Source organism: Sinocyclocheilus rhinocerous, unplaced genomic scaffold (genome assembly GCF_001515625.1).
Source record: "Sinocyclocheilus rhinocerous isolate Xijiao unplaced genomic scaffold, SAMN03320098_v1.1 scaffold612, whole genome shotgun sequence".
NCBI lineage: Eukaryota > Metazoa > Chordata > Actinopteri > Cypriniformes > Cyprinidae > Sinocyclocheilus > Sinocyclocheilus rhinocerous.
The window spans coordinates 446,754-472,513 of record NW_015625585.1 but is presented as its reverse complement, the minus strand read 5'-3'; the positions used below and the strand labels follow the sequence as shown (position 1 = coordinate 472,513).

Here is a 25,760-nt window from a genome sequence, read left to right as displayed (position 1 = left end):
TATATACAAAATATTATAATTATTATTATTTAAAATATAACATTATTTAAATATTACATTTAAAAAATATAAATATTTAAAATGATATTTTATAACATTTTACATTTTAAATAATTATACAATATAACCTATTAATATTATTTATATTATAATATAATTTATTAATAACTATTATTTAAAGAATTCTTCTTTAGCTTTGTGTCAGTGCCTGCATGTATGTGTGTGTGTATATGTACATGTATGTATGTGTGGTGTGTGTTGATTGCTGGCTTGTGGTCATGCTGGGTGCCAGGGTAGTGAGGTGCTGGGTGAGTGGCACATCGCCAGCTGAGAGAAAGAGTGAAAGAGAAAGAAAAACGAGGAGAGGAAGAGAGCTGAGAGGCTTTGGAGAGCACCGGTCCCCCGGCCGACCGCCATTTCACACTGGTGACCAACACAAATTGGATCAGGCCGTGTTCTCATTGCACCAGCAAAAAAATCAGACGCACAAAATGGCTGAATCTCCAGGACCGCAATACTGGACCACTGACTACTGGATAGAGGAAAAAATTTGTATCACAAAGTGAACAGTAGGAGTGTAGCAAGACGATAAAGAATATATTAATGCAGCACGCAAAGTGTAGTGACCTGCCACAATGTTTTTAAAAACAACATGAAATGCATAATGTGAAAAAATTATTCATATTAGGATATTAGAACATAGAAATAATGGTAGGCAGGACTTCATTTTATCCATCATGAGGATTTTTTGCCACTTTTATAGCAATATAAGTGGAAAACTGGGAAAGCTAGACTCAATCTCTGGTTGCAAACCAATCTGCGTCTCTGACAGACTTGATTTGATTAGTGCTGTGGAAAAACATACCATAGTGTGATATTATTGGTTAATATAATTTTCCCCCATCCATGCTGCCCAAGTTACATCAAGTTAACCAAGTCACGGGCAGAGAAAGTAATGACAGATTATGAAAAATATAAATTTTTTCTCTTTAAAAACACATGCACTGATGAATCGTTTAAAATAAGACCAGAGGGCATTTATTAATAAAGTAAATGGAGTCGATATTGATTTCATGTTGTCTTTAACACATGAACGCTATTATATGTAGCATTAACCTGACAAAGAAACAGATTCTCCTGCATGCTTAATGACGCTAAAACGTCTAAAGAACATCATTCAAGTCGTCTGAAAAAAAAGTTTCATGATAGAAATTCAGTTCTGACTGAGCGAACGGTTCCATGCAAACCATCTCCGAATTTCTAAGCGATCACCTTGAACACAAAACGGATCCATATGTAAGATAAGATCCATATCTAGATGCTCAAAAATGTCAAATTGACTCGGATAAATTAGGTTCGTATTGAGGATGCGAAGCCCACACAATAACCTGCAAAAAATTTGTTTATCCAAGGTCAATGCTAGATTCAATACATACTGAACAATATATATCATACCACATGTGTAATCAACTCAATCAGCACAGTGAAATCAGAAGATATCGGTGCTGAATTCACCAAGTAAACATATATTTACAAGCCCTAAGTTGAAGCAATTTACTAGCAATTTGATATTTGACAATGGCAAATAATGAACTGCAATGCAAAGACTGTTCTGTAACTTTCTGATGAATATACACTGACATCTTAAGCTCTTTTAATCAGACAGAGCAAACCAGAGCCAATGTCAGTGTAACATAAATGTAATGTTTCGCATTTTTGCTAATGCACGCTTTGCGTATTTGTTTATGCGCAGCATATGTAGTTCTGGCGCCACGTGTTTGGCGTGTTTACACACTGAGAGCGGGGGCACGTGGGGCGATATCTCACGGCAATCGATGAGAGGGGGAGCGGAAGGGGGGTGGAGGAAAAATCGGTAAGGAAAGCAGGTTATCTCCCATCATTAATGGGGGGGGGATCTCGGGTAGGTGGGCCCTGCGTGTGTGTATGTGTGTAAGTTGGGGGAAGACCTGGATTCATTGAGAAAAAACACAGACTGTTTGGCATCGGGAGAAAGCAGACAATTATCTGTATTGATTAAAGCCAGCCAGCCAGCAGGCTGAAGACAGAAAACTATGACTAGATCAATAGAGAGAAGGAGAGAGAGAGAGAGAAAGAGAGAGGGAGGACGGCTGTGTGTTTTGTGGGGGTACTGCAAATAGGTTGTGAGTTGGCAAAAAAAAAGCTGAGTGATGCAACAGTTGTACGAAGCAAACGGGACAGAAAAAAGGCAGCGGTGGACAAACAAAAGAGAGTGTTTTGTTAGGTCAGTGAAAGGGAAACATGGAAAAAAGTTGTTTTGCTCTTTCTGTCTGTAATTTTATGACTTAAATCTTTTTTTTTTTTTTTAATCTGTACAATTCAAAAACGTGGCAAAAAAAGTTTGAGTCACTCACAAAATAAATAAAAATGGCAAAAAGCCTTGAAATTGCGACATTTCTGGAAAGAAATTGAGATATGGTGGGTTAACACAAGTTTATCAGGCATTTTGCATAAATCACAGTTTTCCACCTCATGTATTTGACGCTAAATAGTAAATCACTACTGAGCAAACAGATGGACGTAGTGAGGGGTGTGGTTATGTGTCGCGGTTATTAGTGACAACGTAAAGCCAGATTAGCAGACAAGAACTAAAGAAAGAAGTGTGTTTGCGTCTCCCACTGCAGTTGTATGCTTGTACTTTCTACAAAAATACATCTTGTATGATTAAACTTGAAAGTCAACCATACTGTGCTAGTGTGTCTAACAAGCCACTTCAAAATCAGCAACCAATCACACACACATAAACATCTGGACACACACAGGGCCGGACTGGGACACAATTTCAGGCCGGGAAATCTCACACTCATCCAGGCCACACAGAAAAAAAGGGGCCAAAATTGTACCTTTTGGGGTACAACAGCTTGTCACTGGAGCAGTACTCTTAAAAGGAAACTTTTATACATATACATAAATAGGTACATATTAGTAGCTTAGAGTAGGGATGCACGATTATGACAAAAATCATAATTGTCGATTTATTGCTTTGATTCAAAGCTGAATTTTCAGCATCATTACATCCTTCAGAAATCATTCTAATATGCTTATTTGCTGTTCAAGAAACATATTCATTATTATTATTATTATCATCAATATTTAAAACAGTTGATCAGGATTCCTTGATGAATAGAAAGATCCAAAGATCAAAAATAACCAAAAGCTTGGAGTCACTGTAATTTTTTTTGGGGGGGGAGGATTATAGAAATTATTACTTTTATTTAGCAAGGATGCTTTAAATTGATCAAAAGTGATGCTAAAGACATTTAGAATGTTACAAAAGACTTCTATTTCAGATAAATGCTGTTTTTCTGAACTTTCTATTCATCAAAGAAACCTGAAAAAAAAACTTCCCCGTTTTTGACATAATAATAATAATAATAAATGTTTTTTTAGCAGCAAATCAGCATATTAGAATGATTTCTGAAGGATCATGTGACACTGAAGACTGGAGTAATGATGCTGAAAATTTAGCTTTGATCACAGAAATAAATTACATTTTAAAATGTAGTCAAATAGAAATCAGTTATTTTAAATAATAAAAATATTTCACAATATTACTGTTTTGCTGTATTTTTGATCAAATAAATGCAGGCTTGGTGAGCAAAAGAGACGACTTTAAAAAACATAAAAAATCTTACTGAATCAAAACCTTTTGACTGGTAGTGTATTAAAACACATTTTCTAAAGTGCCTAAATGTCAAAATTCGTACAATATATTTGTTGAAAAATTCTAATACTGAACACACTATTCAATTATTAGGCTGTGACTTATATTATTTTTGTGTTGCTGTCTCTAGCTCCCTCCCTCCCTGTACAATAAATCCATGTGAATATCTGTCTCTGCTAAATTGTTTAATGTAACTTTACAATCGATATTGATGTCCTTTAGCACAGTATTCTGAATGATGATAATAATGGGGTACTGATAGCCTAACAGATACTAGCAGTTTAATACTCAACTACGTTAATAAAGACAAAACTATCTAGCGTATTTACAGATGAAACTGACCTGCACTTGAAGCCCTGAACAGGTCAGTGATGTTGCTACATTTCACTGCTTCTTCTGGCCGCTTCCTCTCCTTCATCGAGTCCCACGCATCGGTTCTGTTCAGAACCATTTGACAGAAGCGCGGAACACACGTGAGCTGATTCGTGCAGCGCTGACAGTCAAGACTAACCGATTTATGATTTATTATCGATTTATTACCTAATTAAAAAATCGGAAATGATCACTATGGTACATTGAGAAGGCATAAATATAAAATAAGAATAATAATAATAGCCTAACTGAAAAAAAACAAACAAACATGACAGCGGGCCAAATCAGCCGCCAGGCCACCGGGAATTCTCCCGGTGCTCCCGATGGCCAGTCCGGGCCTGGACACACATATTCAATTATGGCACACTCCAACATTGTAGTGCACAAGTCTGGCCTGATTTCTCTCTCTCTCTCGCTCTCTCTCTGTCAGGGCGTGCGTGAAAGACAGACAGAGAGAAAGAGAGAGAGAGCAGGTCTTTCCTGAGCTGTAAGGCCTGGGAGAAATGGAACTTAAATGCCTCTCACTGGCTCTCAAACTCCAGTTGCCTTTATTGATGCACTGGCCTACTGCCAACCAGAGGCCTTTTCCACTTCAAAGGGTCTGCGTTCACACACACACACACACACACACACACACACGTCCTCAACTGTGAGCATGAAATGCACTCCAACCTCTATCTGTACTTCAGGCCTATATCCGTGATGTCCACCTCCATGTGTAATCTTAGATATAAAAAAGGTCACTCAAAGTACGATTCAATGTGCAATTCAAACCTCTATCTGTCATCTGAAAGTCTATAAAACCCCATCTACTGTATACTGCGAGCGAGTGGCACGGCAAAACTAAAACACTCCCATTATAATCGAAGCGGTTTCGAAGCACAAAGTGATTCGAGTTTGTTTTGACGCTTGCGGGGATTTGAATTTGATTTAAAGCTTGCAGTCATTCAAAATCCATAAATTCATAGATAGCATTCTTTAGAATTCACTTTGAAAATCTGAATGGATTTGAATAGGATTCAAATTGGCATTGGTTTAAATTCTACAAGGAGTTTAAAGTGATTCAAATTAGTTTTGAAGTTTGCAGTTACTCAAAGTAAATTACAACGTTGGAGCTTTCAGTGGTTCAAATTTGCAGTGATTCAAATTCAGTCTGAAGCATGAATTGATTCGATTTTGAGTCGAAGCTTGCAGTGATTCAAATTCAATTCAACGTTGTGGTTGTTCACATTCAATTTGAAGATTATATTGATTGAAATTTGATTCAAAGCTCTTAGTGATTCAAATTAAGTTTGAAGCATGCTTATTTGCACTTATGTTTAAAAAGAATAAAAGTGTTCAATGGTTCAAATTATGAAAAAAAAATGGATTGCATTCTAAAAAGAAAAAAATCAGCATGTATGTTTTCTGTGACTTACAATTCAGGTACAAATAATTTATTCATATTGCAGTACTTTCCTAGAAAAACAATTAACCACGTGAAAATGTTAAATGACAAATGAATGAAAAATAAAGATGCATTCAATAACATGCATTAATTAATACATTTGTTTCTCTATTTTTTATCTAAATGCAATGAAACAGTGCTACTGTAAATGCATAAAAGCAGCATGTATGTTTTCTGTGACTTAATTCACAAATCATTTATGCATATTAAAATACTTCCCTAGAAAAAAAAATGCTTTAATGTAAAAAGTTTGAATGACATAAATGAATGCAAAATAAATAAGGATGCATGCAATGCAATGAACAATTGTTACCATAAATGTACTTCTCAATTAATTATGTGCAATGTATAAATTAATGAATAAATCTGCATATTATTTATTTATTTGTTTGTATCTAAATGCATAAAAATGTGCTACTGTAAATGCACAAAAAAACCTCAGGCACTTTTTCTTTAGCTAAATAAACACCTTTATAATTTATGACAAATATTAAGCGACAACTTATCAAGATCAGTAGAAATGCTGCTACATTTCAGTCCCTTTCAGGCTCTACAGGTCTGTGATGGAAACTCTGCGCTGTGTGGATCCCAGAATTCACAAATGTCGATACGACCCACATGTCTACGCCTCAGCCTTTGCATTTCAATGCAGTTTCCTTTTCATTATTTATGACTCTTTTACCCACGTCAGGAAGAAAAAAAGCAAGGGCCTACACCTCCACACCTATCCCCATAGTAACCAACCTCACAAGTCCTGTATATGCACAGAGAGCCCCTCACAGAGCACATACCATATACAAAAGTATGTGTGTGTGTGTGCACGTTTGGACATACATGTATGCACAATCGTAATGGGCTTCCTGGTGTCCTGGGGAGGAAGTGTGAGAGGTGAGCGTCTCTCCATGCCTCCGAGAATGGAGTGAGAAACCAGACTACCGCTGAGTGTGAACTAGCTGGGACAAGATGCTGTCATATCTGATGGGAGAATGACAGTCTGCATATGAGGTAGAGGTCTGCTACCCAACCAAAGCCCGACGGGTCCCAAAATACTTTCGGGTTTCGGGTTAATGTTTAATGAATAGCTTCGGGTTCGGGTCGGGCTCGGGTTTATAGCTAAACTAAAACTATATGCAGGCTAGCACCTGATGTTCATAAACTTTCATAACTGGTAAGTGTATTTTCTTTTGCCTTGTGAACTGGCCAAGCCTTAATGATTCTGTTTCTTTACATGTATTTGTTTACTGACCGTTGCATGCAATTGTGAAATACAGCATTTTTTTAAAATTGGCTATTCGTGGTTGGGAAAAAAAAAAGATTTCGGGTTCGGGCTCTAAATTTAACTGTGCCGCTCGGGTCGGGTCGGACGATCTCGGGTACGGGCCAGGTTTGGACTTCACTTTAAAGCCCGTGCAGACCTCTAATATGAGGACATTATATATAAATATAGAAAAGGGTTTCAGTTTTCTATTTTGCATCTTTCTAACACTTGCATTTCATTGTAAACCATATTATCAGCAGAACAGTTTGAGTGGAAAGTTACATTTTTACATTAATTTGTGGTCAGCAGCACTGGAGCTACATGAACAAAACCTGACCATCATGTTCTCCAGCTTGATTTGAGAATGATTCAAAGAGCATCTTGTACTTCAATAGAAGGAAGAATATCCGATTGTCTGCACAAATGAGTTCACATGGTCACAAATGTGATTTATATTTTGAGTTACAGTGATTTGAATAAATCTTGTACTTCAATAGAAGGAAGAATATCCGATTGTCTGCACAAAGGAGTTCACATGGTCACAAATGTGATTTATATTTTGAGTTACAGTGATTTGAATAAATTTTTGGAAATGATTCATGGTCATTAGAAGGTTGAAGCGATTCAGATTTATTGACGAACAAAGTGATTCAAACTTGGTTTGCCTCTTGCACTGATTTGAATTCGATTCAAAGCTTTCAGTGTTTCTGATTAGATTTGGAGCTTCACATGATCACAAATATTTTTGAAATTAAAGAGTTTTGAATTATTTGAATTAATTTTGACGTTGAAATGATTCTGGTCTATTTTGGATCTTGCAGTGATTAGACGCAGGTTCACACACGCAACTTTCATCCCTCTCTCTCTCGCTCTCTCTCTTTCTCTCTCTCGCTAATTCAAATAAATGATATAATTAATTAATTCAAATAAATGTGATCTTACCGCACTGCATCTCTGTCTGATTTAAAGCAGACAACTGACGAAAATGACCATAATTTGCACGATGGAAGAATTATCGTCTTGTCGTATACAACCTTTCAAAAACTCGGCAGAATTTATGTGAGCGCTGCACCTGATGTTCATAAACTTTCATAACTGGTAAGTGTTTTTTCTTTTGCCTTGTGAACTGGCCAAGCCTTAATGATTCTGTTTCTTTACATGTATTTGTTTACTGACCGTTGCATGCAATTGTGAAATACAGCATTTTTTTAAAATTGGCTATTCGTGGTTGGGAAAAAAAAAAGATTTCGGGTTCGGGCTCTAAATTTAACTGTGCCGCTCGGGTCGGGTCGGACGATCTCGGGTACGGGCCAGGTTTGGACTTCACTTTAAAGCCCGTGCAGACCTCTAATATGAGGACATTATATATAAATATAGAAAAGGGTTTCAGTTTTCTATTTTGCATCTTTCTAACACTTGCATTTCATTGTACACCATATTATCAGCAGAACAGTTTGAGTGGAAAGTTACATTTTTACATTAATTTGTGGTCAGCAGCACTGGAGCTACATGAACAAAACCTGACCATCATGTTCTCCAGCTTGATTTGAGAATGATTCAAAGAGCATCTTGTACTTCAATAGAAGGAAGAATATCCGATTGTCTGCACAAAGGAGTTCACATGGTTACAAATGTGATTTATATTTTGAGTTACAGTGATTTGAATAAATTTTTGGAAATGATTCATGGTCAATTAGAAGGTTGAAGCGATTCAGATTTATTGACGAACAAAGTGATTCAAACTTGGTTTGCCTCTTGCACTGATTTGAATTCGATTCAAAGCTTTCAGTGTTTCTGATTAGATTTGGAGCTTCACATGATCACAAATATTTTTGAAATTAAAGAGTTTTGAATTATTTGAATTAATTTTGACGTTGAAATGATTCTGGTCTATTTTGGATCTTGCAGTGATTCAAATTTGATTCAAGATTGTAGTGATTCAAATTAAGGTTATCACTTGCATTAGAATTTAGCATTTGATTAGAATTCAGTTCAAAGCTTGCAATGATTCAGATCTGATTTTGAGCATCACATGGTCACAAATGTGCTTTAAATTAAGTAAGGATTTTAGAGTGATTACAATTTTTGTGAAGTTTGCAGGGATTCAAAAGCAACAAGAAAGGTTGGAGTGATTCGTTTTGGAACTTTCAGTGATTCAAATTCAGTTTGTCACTTGCATTGATTCGAACTTGAGTGAAGCTTGCAGTGATTCAAATTCGATTTTGAGCTTCACATCATCACAAATGCGCTTTAAATTCAATATGGAGTTTGGGGATTCAAATTCATTTTGAGGTTTGCAGATGCTTACAACTGATTCAAATTTGAATTTGTCCATACAAAGGATTTCACATGGTCACAAATGTGCATATTTGACCTTAGAAATAGCAGAACCTTCAAGGGATAATTCTGTCTTCATTTACTCACCCTCATGTTGTTCCAAACCTGCATGAATTATATTCTTCTGTGGAACAGAAAGGAAACATTTTGAAGAATGTTTGAATTGTTTGTGTCCATACAAAACAACACTGGAACGTTGAATGGACAGGGGAAATAAGCATTTTTCACAATATTTTCTCTTGTTTTTCACAGAAAAAAGTAATGCAAACACGTTTGAAATGACATGAGGGTGAGTAAATGATGACTAATGATTAATTATAATGATGAAATGATCAATTAATGACTTACTAATTTCTTTGTTTTACATTGCTCTTTTCCAGGTTTTGAATCCTAGATTTTCTCTAGGCCTTCCATGATGGTAATGTCCAATCCTAACCTAACTATGGTTCCATCAATCTGTGAGTAGTTCAGAATCGCGTGTGTTCCGTTTGTACCTGCGCCTGTTCAATAGTCCTGCTTTGGCCTATCGTCCCCTTTTCCTTAAGTCACTGCCGTTGGACAATAGCCCTTACTGAAGGTCCCCACCGCTGCAGCTTACACTTAATGAACAACAACCTATCCCCCCCACCACCACCATCATCCATCTATCTACCCCCCAACACCCCCCTCCCATCCGCCCCTGCCCACAACCACTGTTGTCCACTGTTCACCTCATCCATAGTAGGCGGTATTGATTTTCAGTGGGGAAAATAAAAAAGGCCATGAATTTTAATGCTTTCTCTCTCTCTCTCTCTCTTATACCCCCCATCCACCTTTTTTTCCACCTCTTCTTCTCCTGACCCATCCCTCTGCTGTGTTCTTTCCTGGGGGAAGGATAAAAGAGAGGGGGATGGGACAGTCAGGGAGGGGAGAGGTGGAGGGGTTGGTGGTGTGGCGTTGGGTCATTTCTCATTTCCGAACCCTGGACGGTCACCTCCCCCCTTCCTGTTAACTAGCCTTCTCATTGCGGGAACGCTACAGATGGAAACACGCAACGACCTCTCTGGACGCTCTTCATCAATACGATGTCTGTGACTCTACGCAACCTTGTGTTATTTTAGTTAAATAAATGAATAATCTGATCACCCGACTCCATATTTATTATTTAATGATACAAATGCATGTTAATTAAGAGTTTCTACAGCTTTAAAAAAAATGGGAATAATAAAAAATTATCATTTCATATTAATTTTGTCAAGTTCAAAAGTTTTTTTTTTTTTGAGAAATAATACTTTTTTTGGCAAAGATACATTACATTGTTATAAAGTGACAGTAAAGACAATTCTGTTTGCCATAGAATCCATAATTCATAAAAATCAGATTTCCACAAAAATATTAAGCACAAAAATATTACGGTTTCCACAAAAATATTATGCAGCACGTCTGTTTTCAATATTTATAAGAAGAAATGTTTTTGACCGCCAAATCAGCATATTAGAATGATTTCTGAAGGATCATGTGACACTGAAGGCTGGAGTAATGATGCTGAAAACTCAGCTTTACATAACAGAAATAAATTACATTTTAAATATATTCAATTAGAAGACAGTTATTTTACATTTTAATACCGTTTCATAATATTACTGTATTTTTGGTCAAATAAATGCAGCCTTCGTGATCATAAGAGACTAAAAACCTAATAAAAAGCTAATAAAATAAAAAAATAATAATACATAAATAATAAAAAGCTATAGGTAGCTAATAATTCAATACGATATGTTAGTAAACAGGCTGTATTGCATTCTTAAGCACAGCATACACAATATACACTATGCTATATGACAACTTGACAACTCATTAGCATTACTTGTATTCATGTGACACTTTTCAAACAATAATTAGACTGGAAATGCTCTAGTACTCAGCATTGCTTAAACACGGACTCCCTGCTAATGACCATATGGTCACCACGACGTTTGGTGCTGAAATAACATTAAAGCACAACGAAGATAGATAGAACAATCTCCCAGCACTCCGTCAGAGTGACAAATGTTTTAATAATTCCAGCAGTGAAGAATGACACGCACAATATACCATTTCTATAGTCGCATAGCCATACAGTGAGTGACCACATACTCCAGTTTACCAGCATTTACACCTAATTGTCATCAGTGTAATTTCTGACAGATAAATAAAGGAGTGAGGAAAAATCTTCAAGGTATACATGCAGTGAGGCTCATAATTCTGACAAGCACATCTTTTTGTGTTATTTTCTGTATGTGGTTTCTCACCGCCTTCTAATATAAAAGCCGAGAGGATGGACGAGAAATGGACAAAATTGAGGGAGTAAAAAGGGGCTTTTAGGGCCGAAAGCGCAGTTGGTGTGTGTGTATGTGAGCTTGCATCTGTGTGTGTGTGTGCTAAAAGAGGGGTCTTAAAAACTGCATCTACAGATTGTTTGTACACAGTAATGTTTCATTTCCTTTTACAGCTACACAATGAACTATTATCATCATCATCCACGGTCTGTTGTCGTCAAGCAAATTTGAACAAGTTTAACTGAGTAGCCTATACCAAAAATTCTGAAGACTGTGCACATTTCTGTGATTTACACTGATATAGCAATACTAAAGAAAATATATCATGTCCTTGAGATTTCTGTCTTTTCTACAGCTCAGTGACTTCTGATACCACATTAAGAACTCATGCATGTGAAATACGACATATTCGTTTTGTCCCGATCTCAATCTCAAATTCTGATAATCATTCAATTACACCATCCAAAGAAAAGACATTACAACCACATTCACACAAAATAGTTCAGTGCAAAAAAATAGTTCACATTAAAATATGTTTTGATTCATATTCGCCCTTTACACGTGTCTCTTTGTGATTCAACGATTCATGCGCCGCTCACCTCCACCTCTCGTACCGTACTGAACCACACAGAGGGAAAACATGTGAATGCATGTCTGCTGAGAAGCTAATAATGACACAACGGTGTGTTTCTTTCGCATGCTTTCACAGTCTGTGCTTCTGTGACATGCGAAAGGTCATTTGCTGTGTACTGTGGTATTTACTAACAGCCAAGTGTTTTGTGGTTCATTCAGGTTTGCTGTTATTCTTGCGCGTTTTGATTAATCTTGCGAGAGCTGCTGGACTCATAATGAGGATTTGAAATTGAGGTCAAACACTTTTTGAAACGCATCAATACGTATGTCAAGAAATTCTATCGGAACGACACACAAACATTTATAATGGATACATTCAAAAACATAATGCATACCACAAGAATCATGCATTTCTCATCACTAAGAACTTTCATCAACTCTGGTTAAATTAAGCAACATAGTTCATTATATTCAAACCAACCACAGTTGATTTACTTGGATATTAGAGATAAATTTGAAAGGCAGTCTCAAAGATCTATTGCAAATTACATTATACAATGTGCAATATCTCCACATTTTGGAGGCACTTTTGGTGCATATCATAATGTTGGTTTATTCACGTTTGCTGTTGTTATTGTGTGTTTTGATTAATCTTGCAAGTGCTGCTGGACTCGTAACGAACAACTGAAATTGTAGTCAAACACTTCCAAAATGCATAGAAAAATTGTATCGGAACATCACACGCTTATAATGGATATGTCATCCAAAAATGCATAAAACATTACATGCACCGCAAGAACTGAGCATTTGTTCATCATTGTGAACTTTCATCAACTCTGGTTAAAGTAGGCAAACAAGTCATTATATTCAAACCATCAGCAGTTGATTTTCTTGGATTTTGGAGGTAAATTTGGAGTCAATCTTAAAGATCAATTGCAACTAACATACAATGTCCAATATCTTCAAATTTTCGAGTCACTTTTGGTGTATGTCATAATACTGACTCATTTAGATTTGCTGTTGTAATTGTGTGTTTTGATTAATATTGTGAGTGCTACTGGGCTCATAATGAACATTCAAAGTTGTGGTCAAACTAGGGATGCTCCGAATGTTCGGCAACCAAAATTATTCGGCCAAACACCGAAAGAGCTTTTGTTGCTATTTTCGGCCGAATAAGCGAAAAGACCGAATAAATTGTACCGAACAATGACGTGACGCGATCAAATAGAGGCATGCACTAATGCAACAAACATGTCGGCAGTGTGGAAGCATTTAAAAGTGTCCGTGAAAGACGCAAAAATCATTACAATCACCGGCAGCGAGAGACTGTTTAGTACTGCATCGCATGTCTTCGATGAGAAGTGGAAGGGGTGGTTGTTGCTGGTTACTGTATGATGACTGAAATCGCGAAATGCCCTTAAACAATTAAATAAACTGCAGAACGTTGTGTTTTCTAATACACGCACGAATTGCATGTGTTCATACAGCGCTGCGCGGCGCCTGGGTTCAAAGTCAAAAGCACGAGGGAAATCTGCGCTGAAATAGTGTTATTCGTCAGTTGCTCAGTAGCATTTTTATGAATTTTTACAAGGCATGTGACAATGCGATACGTGCAACAAACGTCTTCCCATATTCGTAATGAGAATTATTTATAAATCTACTGTTGTCAATAAAAAGAAGCACTGAGGTCTTCCTGCGGGTTTCTGCCAAAATAAAAGTTGAGAAAAAGCAAGAACTCCATCAACATTAATAAATGTTATTATTGTAATTTTACTGTTGTTCTGTAAAATAAAATAAAAAAGACAATAATAAGGATAATAATAATTACAACAGCTCTATTAATACATTTATTATAGCATTCACACATAGTGTTCAGACTGGGATCTGTAATATTTTCTAATGTTTTAAAAGAAGTCTCTTCTGCTCAGCAAGGCTGCATTTATTTGTACAGTAAAACAATGCATGCCTGATTCAAGAAAAAAATCTGATTCAAGAAAAAATATTATTTTACTAACTTATTAATTTTAAGTTAAATTGTGTTTTATTGGTATAATGTCTGCTAGAATGTTAAAAAATGTTCAGCGTTAAGTAAATATTTTTAAAGCACATTTTGGCTATTTAATTTACGCAATGGGGGAAAAAAATGGCAAAATGGGGAAAAAATGCGAAAAACCGTGTTCGGTATTCGGCCTTCAGCCCAGTGTTTCATTTTGTTCGGCTTCGGCCAAGAATTTTCATTTCGGTGCATCCCTAGGTCAAACACTTTCAAAACACATCAATGCATCTGTCAAGAAAATCTACAGTAGCTTCACACAAACATTTATAATGGATACATCATCAAAAACGCACAAAACATCACACATACCACAAGAATTATGCCTTTGTTCATCATTATGAACTTTCATCAGCTATAGTTAAAATAAACACATGTCATATTCAAACCAACCACAGTTGATTTACTTGGATTTTGGATATAAATTTGGAAGCAATCTCAAAGATCCAAGGCAAACAACATTAACCATTTTGGGTTCCTCAAAGAACCTTTCAATTAATAGTTCTTAAAAGAACAATTTTTTTTCTTCGTTTGAGGAATATTTTAATAATCTAAAGAACCTTTTTCCACTATAAAGAACCTTTTATGGAATGGAAAGATTCCACATTCTTAAAAATAAAGATTCTTTATTGGGATTGATGGTTCCATAAAGAACATTTAACATGGAACCTTTTCGTTCCACAAGAAGTTCTTTAAACTGGATTCTTTAGATTTTTAAAATGTTCTTCACACTAAAAAAAGGGGTTCTTTTAAGAACTGTTCACTAAAGGTGAACAGTTTCTTCATGGAACCATAGATGCCAATAAAGAGTGTATACAATGCGCAAAGTCTCCAAATTTTGGAGCCACTTTTGATGCACATCATACTGTTGTTTGCAGTCCAAGCACATGGTGCATTAAGACACAAGGCAGAGGTTCCCGCCTCAATGCAAGCGGCCCGCGAGGCCTTGAACTTGAGACAGCGGGCGAGTCAATAAGAAAACGGTGCTTTTAGAAAGACGGGACAAGATGAAAAAGAGGAAAGGGGGGGGATGATGAGTGGCTGCATGTGAATGAAAGGGGGCACGAGAGAGGAGCGGAGGAGGGGTAGGGCTGAGGCAAGGGTCAAGGGTCAACTTGTCAACCCCCACTGCCCCTGATGGGCAGACAAAGGGAGGCGCGAGGGGTCAGAGTGCACGGCTGAATGGACAACTGGTGAACACACTCCAATTGGGGGTATCTCTTTAGCCACACGCAGAAAAGAGCGTTTTTCACACTCGCGCCACATCCTTTTGAGGCCGTTTGAACCGGTTGAGACATTCGAATTCCTTTCAAGGTCTCTAAAAAGAGGAATTTAAATACACAGCCACCCTGACAAGAGTCTCCTTTTCAAGAGCCGCTCTACAAGTTCACGAATGCACGCAGGCTCTTTTGAATACGCTAATGCGACTGGAGATTTCCTTTGTTGCCCGTACGTTACGACTCAAAGAAAATGATAACAAATCTCCTTCTAAATATAGACACAATACACATGCATGAGTGCATGTCACAACTCCCACATTATCTTAAAACATGCACCGCTACCATGCCGGTGGAGGTCAAGTCCACTTACGGTCAGAGCTACACTAGCTATTTATCTTATCTGCGGGATTAGCCGGGCGGCCTGTCAGGTAAACCACACCCCGCACCAACTGCACCGTTCCTGTGGTTACCCTCTTGGGTAATCAGAGCGGGATTTCTTTATAAAATTATGCAGCTGACCAGCATGTATACTCACCATATTCATCCTGCATATGGAACAGGGGAAGATGGATAGACGTAGGGAGGAGCAGAAGTGATGGGGTGGGTCACCTGACCTAGTTATTCTTAACAAATACATATTATTCATACATACACAAATCAGAAGTGTCATCATGAGTAAACAGAAGTGTATTAGGAGATTGGAAACATTGCTTTCTATATGCCATTGTCAGTGCTATCAAATGATTTCATTCTTTCATTTTTAAGCCAAATAACGTATGATTTGGATCAAATGAATCATATATATCAATATTTGCTGAAATAAAAGCACACAAAAAGTGAAGTTAATATATGGTTTGTTTGATTTCTATATCATTAAACATAAGCCGATCACTGGCCTACAGTCCACAGCATTAGATTTTGCAATAGAGTTAGTAAATCTTTTTGAAGTAGGCAGATTCCATCTGCACCATTTTTAAATGTTAGCCTATGCACACTATCATTCAAAGGATTTAGGTAAGATTTAATTTTTAAAGAAATGATTACTTTTATTCATCAAGTACCCACTTAACATTGATTAAAAGTGAGAGTAAAGACATTTATAATGTCACAAAAGATTTCTATTTCAAAACAAATGCTGTTCTTTTGAACTTTCTATTCATCAAATAATCCTGAAAAAAAAAAAATATCACGGTATAGGTTCAGAATTGGAAGAGTTGAAAGAAGTTAGAAGAGTTGGAGGACCTTAGTTCCACGTTGTATTTAGTAAATACAGAATGCAACAGCAGAAAAGTAGAACGACAAAAAGGAATTAAAGGGAGAAATATAGAAGAAAGATGGTTGTAAGACAGTAGATTGATTTCATTTCCGGATCAAAAAAAAAAAAGACCACAAAAGAAAATAATAAAAGAATAAGTGGACATACAACAACAACAAAAAACAAGAAAATTAAATGTTGAACATGTTGTAAAAATATAAACAAGTACCTTGACCTAACAATGTGTATGTGTGGGACCGGCTCTTAGAATTCCTTTGGACACACTTGCATGTATCGAATTTTCAAATGTTTTAAGCAAAAACGTACAGATTTTTTGATAAATGTTTTTTTGAAAGAAGTTCGAAATTCAAACGAGCTCCTCGCCGATCTTTCCATGAATATGTGGGCTTGAATGTCTTTCTATAAATTCATTTGGCCACATGCACTGTCAAAAGTGTGAAAGAGTACATGTTCGCATTGTGTGTGAATGTGTGTGTTTGGAGGAGGGGGGTATAGGGTAAAGATGCGGTTATTTTGAGAAGATTGAAGCGCAAAAGCACTCAGATTTATTAAAAGCTGCCGCTCACGCCCACCTCCCTCTCTCTCTCCTGCTTATTCTGCACCATTGTTGCAATTCCCCCTTCATTGTGTATACATTGTGGAGGGATATTAAATTTCTCCCTTCGAACACAACTGTACAGCCATGGGGAAGGACAGCACGTCCCTGCGGTCCAAACACACACAGATACATGCACGGGCTCATTTTCATACAGCTTGTCCATCAAATTAAACTAGGTGGTGAAAATCCCGCCCAAAAACTGGACACTCTCAGTCCAGGAGCTGATATGAAATGCAGGGGAGGGGGACGAATTCAATCAAACAAGCTCTGGTTGTTATGAGTCCAAGTTATTACTTAAATGGCCACATCACGGGCGGCTGGTCAAATGTAGATACTTGTGAAAGACATGCGTACACAATCTGAAACCTGCACGGTGAGACCAGACCAATCGATAAAAGTTTAAAAGCGAATATTAATTCAAGCAAGTTAAAATTAAAAATCAATATGAATGTGTACCTGATTGTTTTACGCTCCTCTTTACACTCCATCGGCCCTTGGTCTTCATCTAACACATTTATTCTTTCTTCCACTCAGCAACCAACAATTTCTGTTCTACATGGTGCACAGCTGACCAGAGGGCTACGGTCTCTTTCTCCCCATAATAAAATGTGTGAACCCTGACTCTTTTCCTTCAAAAGAGTGGGATTTCCTTTGATAAGGGCTCAAAAAGTGGGAATGACAGTGAGGTGGAGAGAGAAAGCAAGATGGCTCATATTGTGGATGCCACAATAAGATCTTGTATAGGTGTAAATGTATGTGGATTCAAATGGGTAAATGTGTGTGTCTGTGAGTGGTGAAATCTAATTCCTGAGCTTAATTAAGAGGCAGTAAGACCTTGACCTCAATGACGAGCCCTACGGTTATTCAGACGCTGCTTCCAGATAAAGAGAAATTTACAATCTGTATATAAGGCAAAGGTATTTGGTATTTATGAACAAACAACTATAATAAGAGTGAAAGGATGATGGACAGATTGAGAAATTAAGATTCTAGGGTTTCTAACTGATCTAAGCTATAGTTATTTATATCAGCTAGACCTGGTTTTCAACTGGGTAAACTGTCTTGGTCATGCTTATTTGGGCTGGTAGACCACCCTAAACCAGAAACAAACCAGCTTGACCACCTTAGGCTAGAAACATACTTTATGCAAGAACATGAATGCGAATGCATGGTCAATGCACTGCAAGCACATAGTCCCATTATACATACTTAACGCGCATAGAAATATTGCAGTACCTTAAAAGATTTCTTCTGCTTCATGCCATTATATTTAATTGTTAGAAAATGTTCAAAACCCATGTTCAAATGGACAACAAAAGCCACATTTTCAGTGTGGACCCCACTGTTTTTGCATTGGATTATGACAAGTGTTCAGACAAATTACGCATTCATACTCAAAGTTCCATATATTTCACACACAAAATATGTTTCAGGCTTTTAAAGTAGTTCATCCAACAATCTTAAAAATAAAGGTTCCAAAATGTTTTTTTACGGTGTTGCTATGGCATAGAAGAACCATTCTGGGTTCCCCAAAAAAACAATTTTAGTGTGTAGAATATATTTTAATATTCTGAATAACCTTTTTTTGACTCTGAAGAACCTTTTGTGGAATTGAAAAGTTTCCATGAATCTTAAAGGTTCTTCATGGAACCATCAATGCCAATAAAAATAAATAAAACATTTTAAAAATGAAGAAAAGTCATAACTTATTCAAAATCGATTACTTTCTTCAATGTAACACAAAATTTGCTATTTTAAGCAAAATGTCCAAGCTGCTTTCTTCCATACAATGAAAGTAAATGTGGTCCATGGCTTTTAAATTCTTTTTTTTATTCAGGCTGTAACTCACATTAAACTACCATGTGGTTTTAGAAAACATGAAACTTCTATGAAGCTTTTATGGCACATTTGTTGGCCTATTTGAAGCAGTTCTTGGTCACCATCCACTATTATAGTACGGAAAAAACAGCATGAACGCTCTTCAAAACTTCTCTTTTTGTGTTCCAAGAAAAAATAAAGTCATACGGGTTGGACATAAGTGTAACTTAAATTTTAATGTGAACTTATTTTTTTAAACTGGTATGAACTGGTTTTCCAACAAGAGAGGCATGGAAATGTAAAGGCACAGGACACAGTTGACCAGCGAGAGTGTATTAACATGGCCGTACCATGTAATTTGGTTTATGAGTCTGATAAAGGTCCATCGAGAGAAAGAGAGAGATTTCGATGCCTTGCTCCATCTGTACAATATGACCACCGGATCCCATTTCACACGGTTGGGCCGTAATAGCGCTTAGTGTGTTAAGAGCTATCAGAAATCGGCCAACACAACACTGTCCCTCCAGCGATCATTATGCATACGTCCTCACCTACACACCAGGTAACGCAAACACACACCAGAGCATGAAAAAAAAACACTTGGCCCTGTCAGATATGGGGTATTGGAGTCCGAATGAGGTCCATTTAGTCGGCAGTGGTCTTGATGGTGGTCTCCATCGCAGAGGTGAGGGCCGGCGCAGGGGAGAGAGTGTTTAACTACATCCCTTTATTACCATCTGCTTAATGGCCTATGAATGTCTCCATGGATACTCAAGAGGGAGAGAGAGATGGATGGAGGGACAGAGATGGCTCCGATCAGGAAGGTAGGCTCTCAGCAGGGAACTCTCGTGTGCATGTGAGTGCGTTTGGCTTAATGCATGTGTGTGTATGTGTTCAGAGATACTTAGTGCAATGAGTGCAGTACTTCAAATGATTTCAGTTTCCTGTAAGTGCAACATCAAAAAAGAAAAAAAAAAAAAGACGCAAACCGGTAGATGTGTGTGTGTGTGGAGGGTAAACCTAGGTGTCGGGATGGGGAAGAGAGAGGTGGTTTAATGCAATAAAGCATGTTGTATTGACATCTCTGTTGTGTCTATTGATTCCCCATTATGTTCCTAACAAACCCGGGTGGACATTTTGTCATTCGCAATCACGTTAGCACTGGGACTCGCTGACGTTCCTGCTCAAATCCGATCTATACACATATACACACACACTCTCTGGCTGCGGACGGCAGGGCTGATCTTCCTTAATCAATACCTGTTTGAGGTTAAAACACTTTGCGGCACATCAAACTGTAAATTTGTATCAGTGTAAACACAGCTCGCCCGCACAGACAGACACACAACGGTGCCATAGACTGACCTGATCGCATTTGACCTTTAACCTCAAGCACACCCCTATATTCTCCTAAAGAGCAGCTACTTGGACAGCAACATAAAACTATTTTGTGGTTTTGTCGCAGTGATTAGGCTGTGGAAATATTTATTGTACAAGACTGACAAAAAAAAAACTATTACTCCATTAAACGTGACCCTGAAATGGGTTTAGAAACAGCACAAAAAAAGCACAATGCAACATTGTGGTTCCTAATCATAGCACCAGGGAAATAAGGCCTAAAAATAATGGTGGACCTGTTAAACATCTCTATAAGAATTCGCTCCCTACAGCTAAAAACACATAACACAACGGGGTTCAAATGTTTGAGACAACTAGTGAAAATTGTTCTATATTTCTAATTTGTATTCCAAATTATATTATCAGCATAAATTGAGCGCTAAATAAATTTTTTAAATATATTTTGCATGTCAACTTTTTACCTTAATGACCTTGCATGGACTCCACCAGTTACTATGGCCAACATCATGCATGTCTTCTATTTTGAACTGAACAGTACAGAATATATAATTTTTTCTCAACTTTTATTTATATTTTTATTTATTTATTTATTTTTCAGAAATTCTAAAACTATTATCTACAGGTTTAATTTAATATAAATAAACTACATTTTTAATATTATCTCAGACTTTTGGGCTGAGCTGTACATCTTGTACAGCCAATATGAATATAGATGCTAAGTGAGGGAAGGTACATTTATTTTCAGCTTTCCTTACAGATAAACACTATTGAGGGCATTGGTTTTATTAGCTACATTTAACTAAAGCTTAGCTGAAATCACAGATCAAATGTTTTGGTGGTCTGCATAGCATTTCTTTGTGAGAGTGTGTTACACAATGTGAAGAAAATCTGTGAAATTTTTGACATACAAATTACAGGAAGGTTATCACATTAGCAATTTAATGTTTACAATAGGAACTTTTGGTATTACTAAAATGACCGCTGATGCATCAGTAACAGTGCAGAATTTGTTAGAAAATAAATGCTTCCTATAGCAGCCTCAGCACTCAAAGTTACATTATAAATATAGTGTGCAGCAGACTATCCCAATCTCCCTGACACCAAGATTCTACAGTAAACACACGGAAAAAACTGCTAGATATCTTCATGGTCATCGCCAAGGAAAAACCTAGTAAAAACTTTTAACCAATGCCCTCGATAGTGTCTATCATCTGTAAATAAGGCTGAACATAAATGTAGTTTCCCTCACCCAACATAAAGATGCTTTCTGGCTGTTCTGCTTGTCACTCTGACCTCTGCAGCATTTAATGTCAGCTGTGGCGCCTGGTGTCCATTTTGAGTCTTATATTATCAAAGAAGTGAACCTTTGGCATAATTTTAATAGCCGAAAAGGTTAAAGTCTTAAAACCAAGTGGCAGCCAAACGCCAAATACATACAAACACACAAGTGTCAGCAAACACTGAACACATGTACACACACGATCAATAATGCATCCATCAATAAAAACATGAAAACACCATAAGTACCTGTACAAAATGAACTTGCTGCACAATTAATTGTTCACGGTCATTTTTTTTTTTTGGCTCGCCATTTATTTATTTTTAACATCGTTTTTTAAATGTAAATTTAAGAATCAATGTCTCTATTATTTTCAGGAATGATGCTTCCTATAGAATCCCCCTCTCTTTTTTCCTCCCTCAATATCCTCCAGTTCACTAGACTTCTGACCTAAAAGACAAATCCCAACCAAACAAGCAGATTGATCCATTTTTAACACTACCTGCATTTCAAGAAAGCACATCACCATGTGGGCCCATTATGTGATGCAGCTAATGAAAGCTTAATGTCTGGCTCTATGCTCGTTAAGGCGCCAGTAAGTAATTAAAGACTCGATCTTGCTCTCATTTATTGAGGTATAAACCTTATGCAGAAGCCATATTTACTTTTTGTGAATGAAGAAGAAGCGGTCTGTTTGGTCGTTTCATTTTTAACTTTGTCGCCAATCGTTCTGCAGATGCAACAATGAAAAACAATCATCCACAAAAGTCTGGAAAACAGGTGATACGAAAATTAAACTTTAACTATATAGGCCCAAGCATAACCTTATGAGCGGACTCCCGTCTCTTAGCCTCGTTTTCATTAACTAAAAAATAAATATGGCGTCCACTTTCAATAAGGTCTATGGTGCATCCACTTTTTAGTATTTAGCTCTTATATGAAACAGAGATAAAGACGGTGTCAACGCGAAGTTTTTAATGCCCTTATTTACATTTTAGTCATTGTGTGCTGGTGTATGACATGTGTTTAAGGTTGCACATGATCTATAAGTGGCGCATACGTTTAATCCATCTGCTGGTTGGAAAATTTCCGCTTCGTTGAATGCCAGACGCTGCGCGCCCCCGCCCCCTCACTAATGCAGTAGGTTACTTCAGAAGCAACACTCCTCATACAAGGAAAAATACGATGTTCTTTCATTTCAAACCGACGAGAAGCTTTCTAGGTAACACATTTCGCATTACAGAGTCATGTTACACTTTTCAAGCAAATACAATTAATTACTATAATAATTTTGCAAAATGTTAATATAAATACAAAGCAGCTCCACAAAATATACTAACAACTAGGCCTACACATGTTTATTTGTAACACCAATACAAATATGCAAAGTCTATTAAAAAGTCTTGACTAAAAATAAAAGTTCTCTTTACCATTTCAAAGCTTTAGTAGTCTAATATCTTCTTCGCTAAATTGCAGTCAGGTAGGTCTATTGATGCGTGTATTTTAAAATGTAATTATGCTAATTACGCTATTTAAGCCTAAAGTGAAAGCATTTAAAATCGACAAAGACATCAACAAATAAAGTGACATTCGGTCTCATCATTCTCAAACTTGTCGTTAAATTCACACACTCGCTCCGTCTTTTCCCCCGCTGTCTGCGTGTATCGATCTCGGCGGGATCGATCAATTACCATGAATATTCCCTGAACCGGTCGTGAGAAGAGTCAGACGGCAGATGGAGAAGCAGATACGGGGAGGACAGAAGGATGAAAGAAGCCAAAAGAGGCCGAGACGAACCATTCAAGCAAGGGCAATTATGGGCAGACGTCTATTCAACTCAACCAGCCTTCATTAATGCACACTCAAAGTAGCATTTTTTATAGCCTATATATATAATATTATATATATATATACACATAAACAAACGAAACTAAAAGGATCTGAACGTAGCCTATTTTGTAAGAAATACAAATATATGGATTTCATTCAGACGGTTGTCTGGGGCTGAACAGGTGTTTCGGCTCCACGTTTAGCTTTTTTCTGTTTTCTTTTTTTCTTTTCAGTGGTGAGGGAAAAAAGAAAAGCTGCTACCGACATTAACCAGAGGGAGGTAAAGGCATCTCTTACCGGAGTTACCGGAGCGCAGAGGCAGCGGAGACTTGAGTCGCCAGGCGCTGAAATCAGGAGCGGTTCTCTGAAACACCAACGGCACCGGCAAGGGAACAAACATGATCCGTTGTCGTCTGGGCTTTTCTTCTATGGTCTTTTGTATTTGGCGCTTGTCTTGAGTTTCTTTTTCTTTGGTTGCTTATTTTGACAAATAGACTGTGTTTTGAGGTTGTTTCTTTTTGGTAATAGTTAGTAGGCTATTTGTTTAAAATGTATAACCTGAATAAATTTCTCAAGCTATCTTTACATTTTTGGTATTGTGCCTCTCAGTCATTACTTTTTCCTCAGGGATACTCTATCTCGGACTGACACACAGACGGATAGCCGGAATCTATCAAGCGGTCTAAATATCGTCTAAATGTATATTAGTGTTTTGTGGTCACTTAACGTTTGTTTTGTCTTACTAACATTTGCTTGGCTGAAAACAAATCTACAAAATAGAATAACAGGACGTTGACCTGCTGGCAAATGTCGAACCGTTGGTTGAAACTGTGACTTTTTAAAATTCAAAACTCACTTGTTGTCCTAACTGTCATAACATTTCCCGGGTTTTGCATATCCCGCGCGAGACCAGGTGTGCGGCCGGTAAACGTCACAATGGCCTTGCGCGCGCCGCGATCTGGTTTCACGTTGGTTTCGCTTTTTAAACAAATCTCGAGTCAAAATCGTCTACCCCTTAGTAGAAAAACTATTTGGTTCAGTACAATCAAGTCGCGGTTGCTGGCTTTAAAACGGTTTAACAAAGGTGTAACAGGAATATTTCGTTTCTCTATTTGGTTTCTAGCTCTCCTACTGTGTGGTTTACCTCGCGCACATTGCATGCATTTCAAGCAGCATTTTTCGTCTGGGCTTTTCTTCTATGGTCTTTTGTATTTGGCGCTTGTCTTGAGTTTCTTTTTCTTTGGTTGCTTATTTTGACAAATAGACTGTGTTTTGAGGTTGTTTCTTTTTGGTAATAGTTAGTAGGCTATTTGTTTAAAATGTATAACCTGAATAAATTTCTCAAGCTATCTTTACATTTTTGGTATTGTGCCTCTCAGTCATTACTTTTTCCTCAGGGATACTCTATCTCGGACTGACACACAGACGGATAGCCGGAATCTATCAAGCGGTCTAAATATCGTCTAAATGTATATTAGTGTTTTGTGGTCACTTAACGTTTGTTTTGTCTTACTAACATTTGCCTGGCTGAAAACAAATCTACAAAATAGAATAACAGGACGTTGACCTGCTGGCAAATGTCGAACCGTTGGTTGAAACTGTGACTTTTTAAAATTCAAAACTCACTTGTCCTAACAGTCATAACGTTTCCTGGGTTTTGCGTATCCCGTGCGAGACCAGGTGTGCGGTCGGTAAACGTCACAATGGCCTTGCGCGCGTCGCGATCCGGTTCCACTTTGGTTTCGCTTTTTAAACAAATCTCGAGTCAAAATCGTCTACCCCTTAGTAGAAAAACTATTTGGTTCAGTACAATCAAGTCGCGGTTGCTGGCTTTAAAACGGTTTAACAAAGGTGTAACAGGAATATTTCGTTTCTCTATTTGGTTTCTAGCTCTCCTACTGTGTGGTTTACCTCGCGCACATTGCATGCATTTCAAGCAGCATTTAAATTTTTTGTATAAAATATAATAGAATCGCTTAGTATATTTAAATAATCACGCACATATAAGGCTGCGCAGCGGCTCGATACGCTCCCCCTTCGATTCCACTCACGAGCCGGTAATTAAAACGCAATCAATCGATAGCCTAAATAAATTAAGGAGCAACACTGCTTGTGCACGAAATGTTAAAACTGAACGAAAAGAAAACAACACGGTACCCGTTAAGCGGAATTCAGCTCTTTGGCTCTGTCCCACCACCATCCGTCTGTGTGCGCGTATGTGTCCGTTACGATAGTCCCGTTAGGCTATCTGGGAACCCCGGTAGCTTGCGAGCTCTGTCCGCCTCCCGGTACGAAAGCAACACTGAAACGAGAGGAGCAGCCGCTATACTCCCCCCGCCC

General features: G+C 37.5%; 1 protein-coding gene and 1 long non-coding RNA gene across 2 annotated transcripts in view; one reads left to right on the top strand and one right to left on the bottom strand.

The window, feature by feature from the left end:
- Positions 1-10,240, top strand: part of LOC107753810 (uncharacterized) — a 16,904-nt gene extending 6,664 nt beyond the window's left edge. The window contains exons 2-3 of the long non-coding RNA XR_001641507.1: positions 9,498-9,575; positions 9,991-10,240. This is a non-coding gene — a long non-coding RNA (uncharacterized LOC107753810). The remainder of the gene's footprint in view (positions 1-9,497; positions 9,576-9,990) is intronic.
- LOC107753802 (POU domain, class 2, transcription factor 2-like) overlaps positions 1-25,760 on the bottom strand; it is a 72,066-nt gene that overhangs the window by 33,632 nt on the left and 12,674 nt on the right. The gene's annotated exons all lie outside the window — the stretch shown is intronic.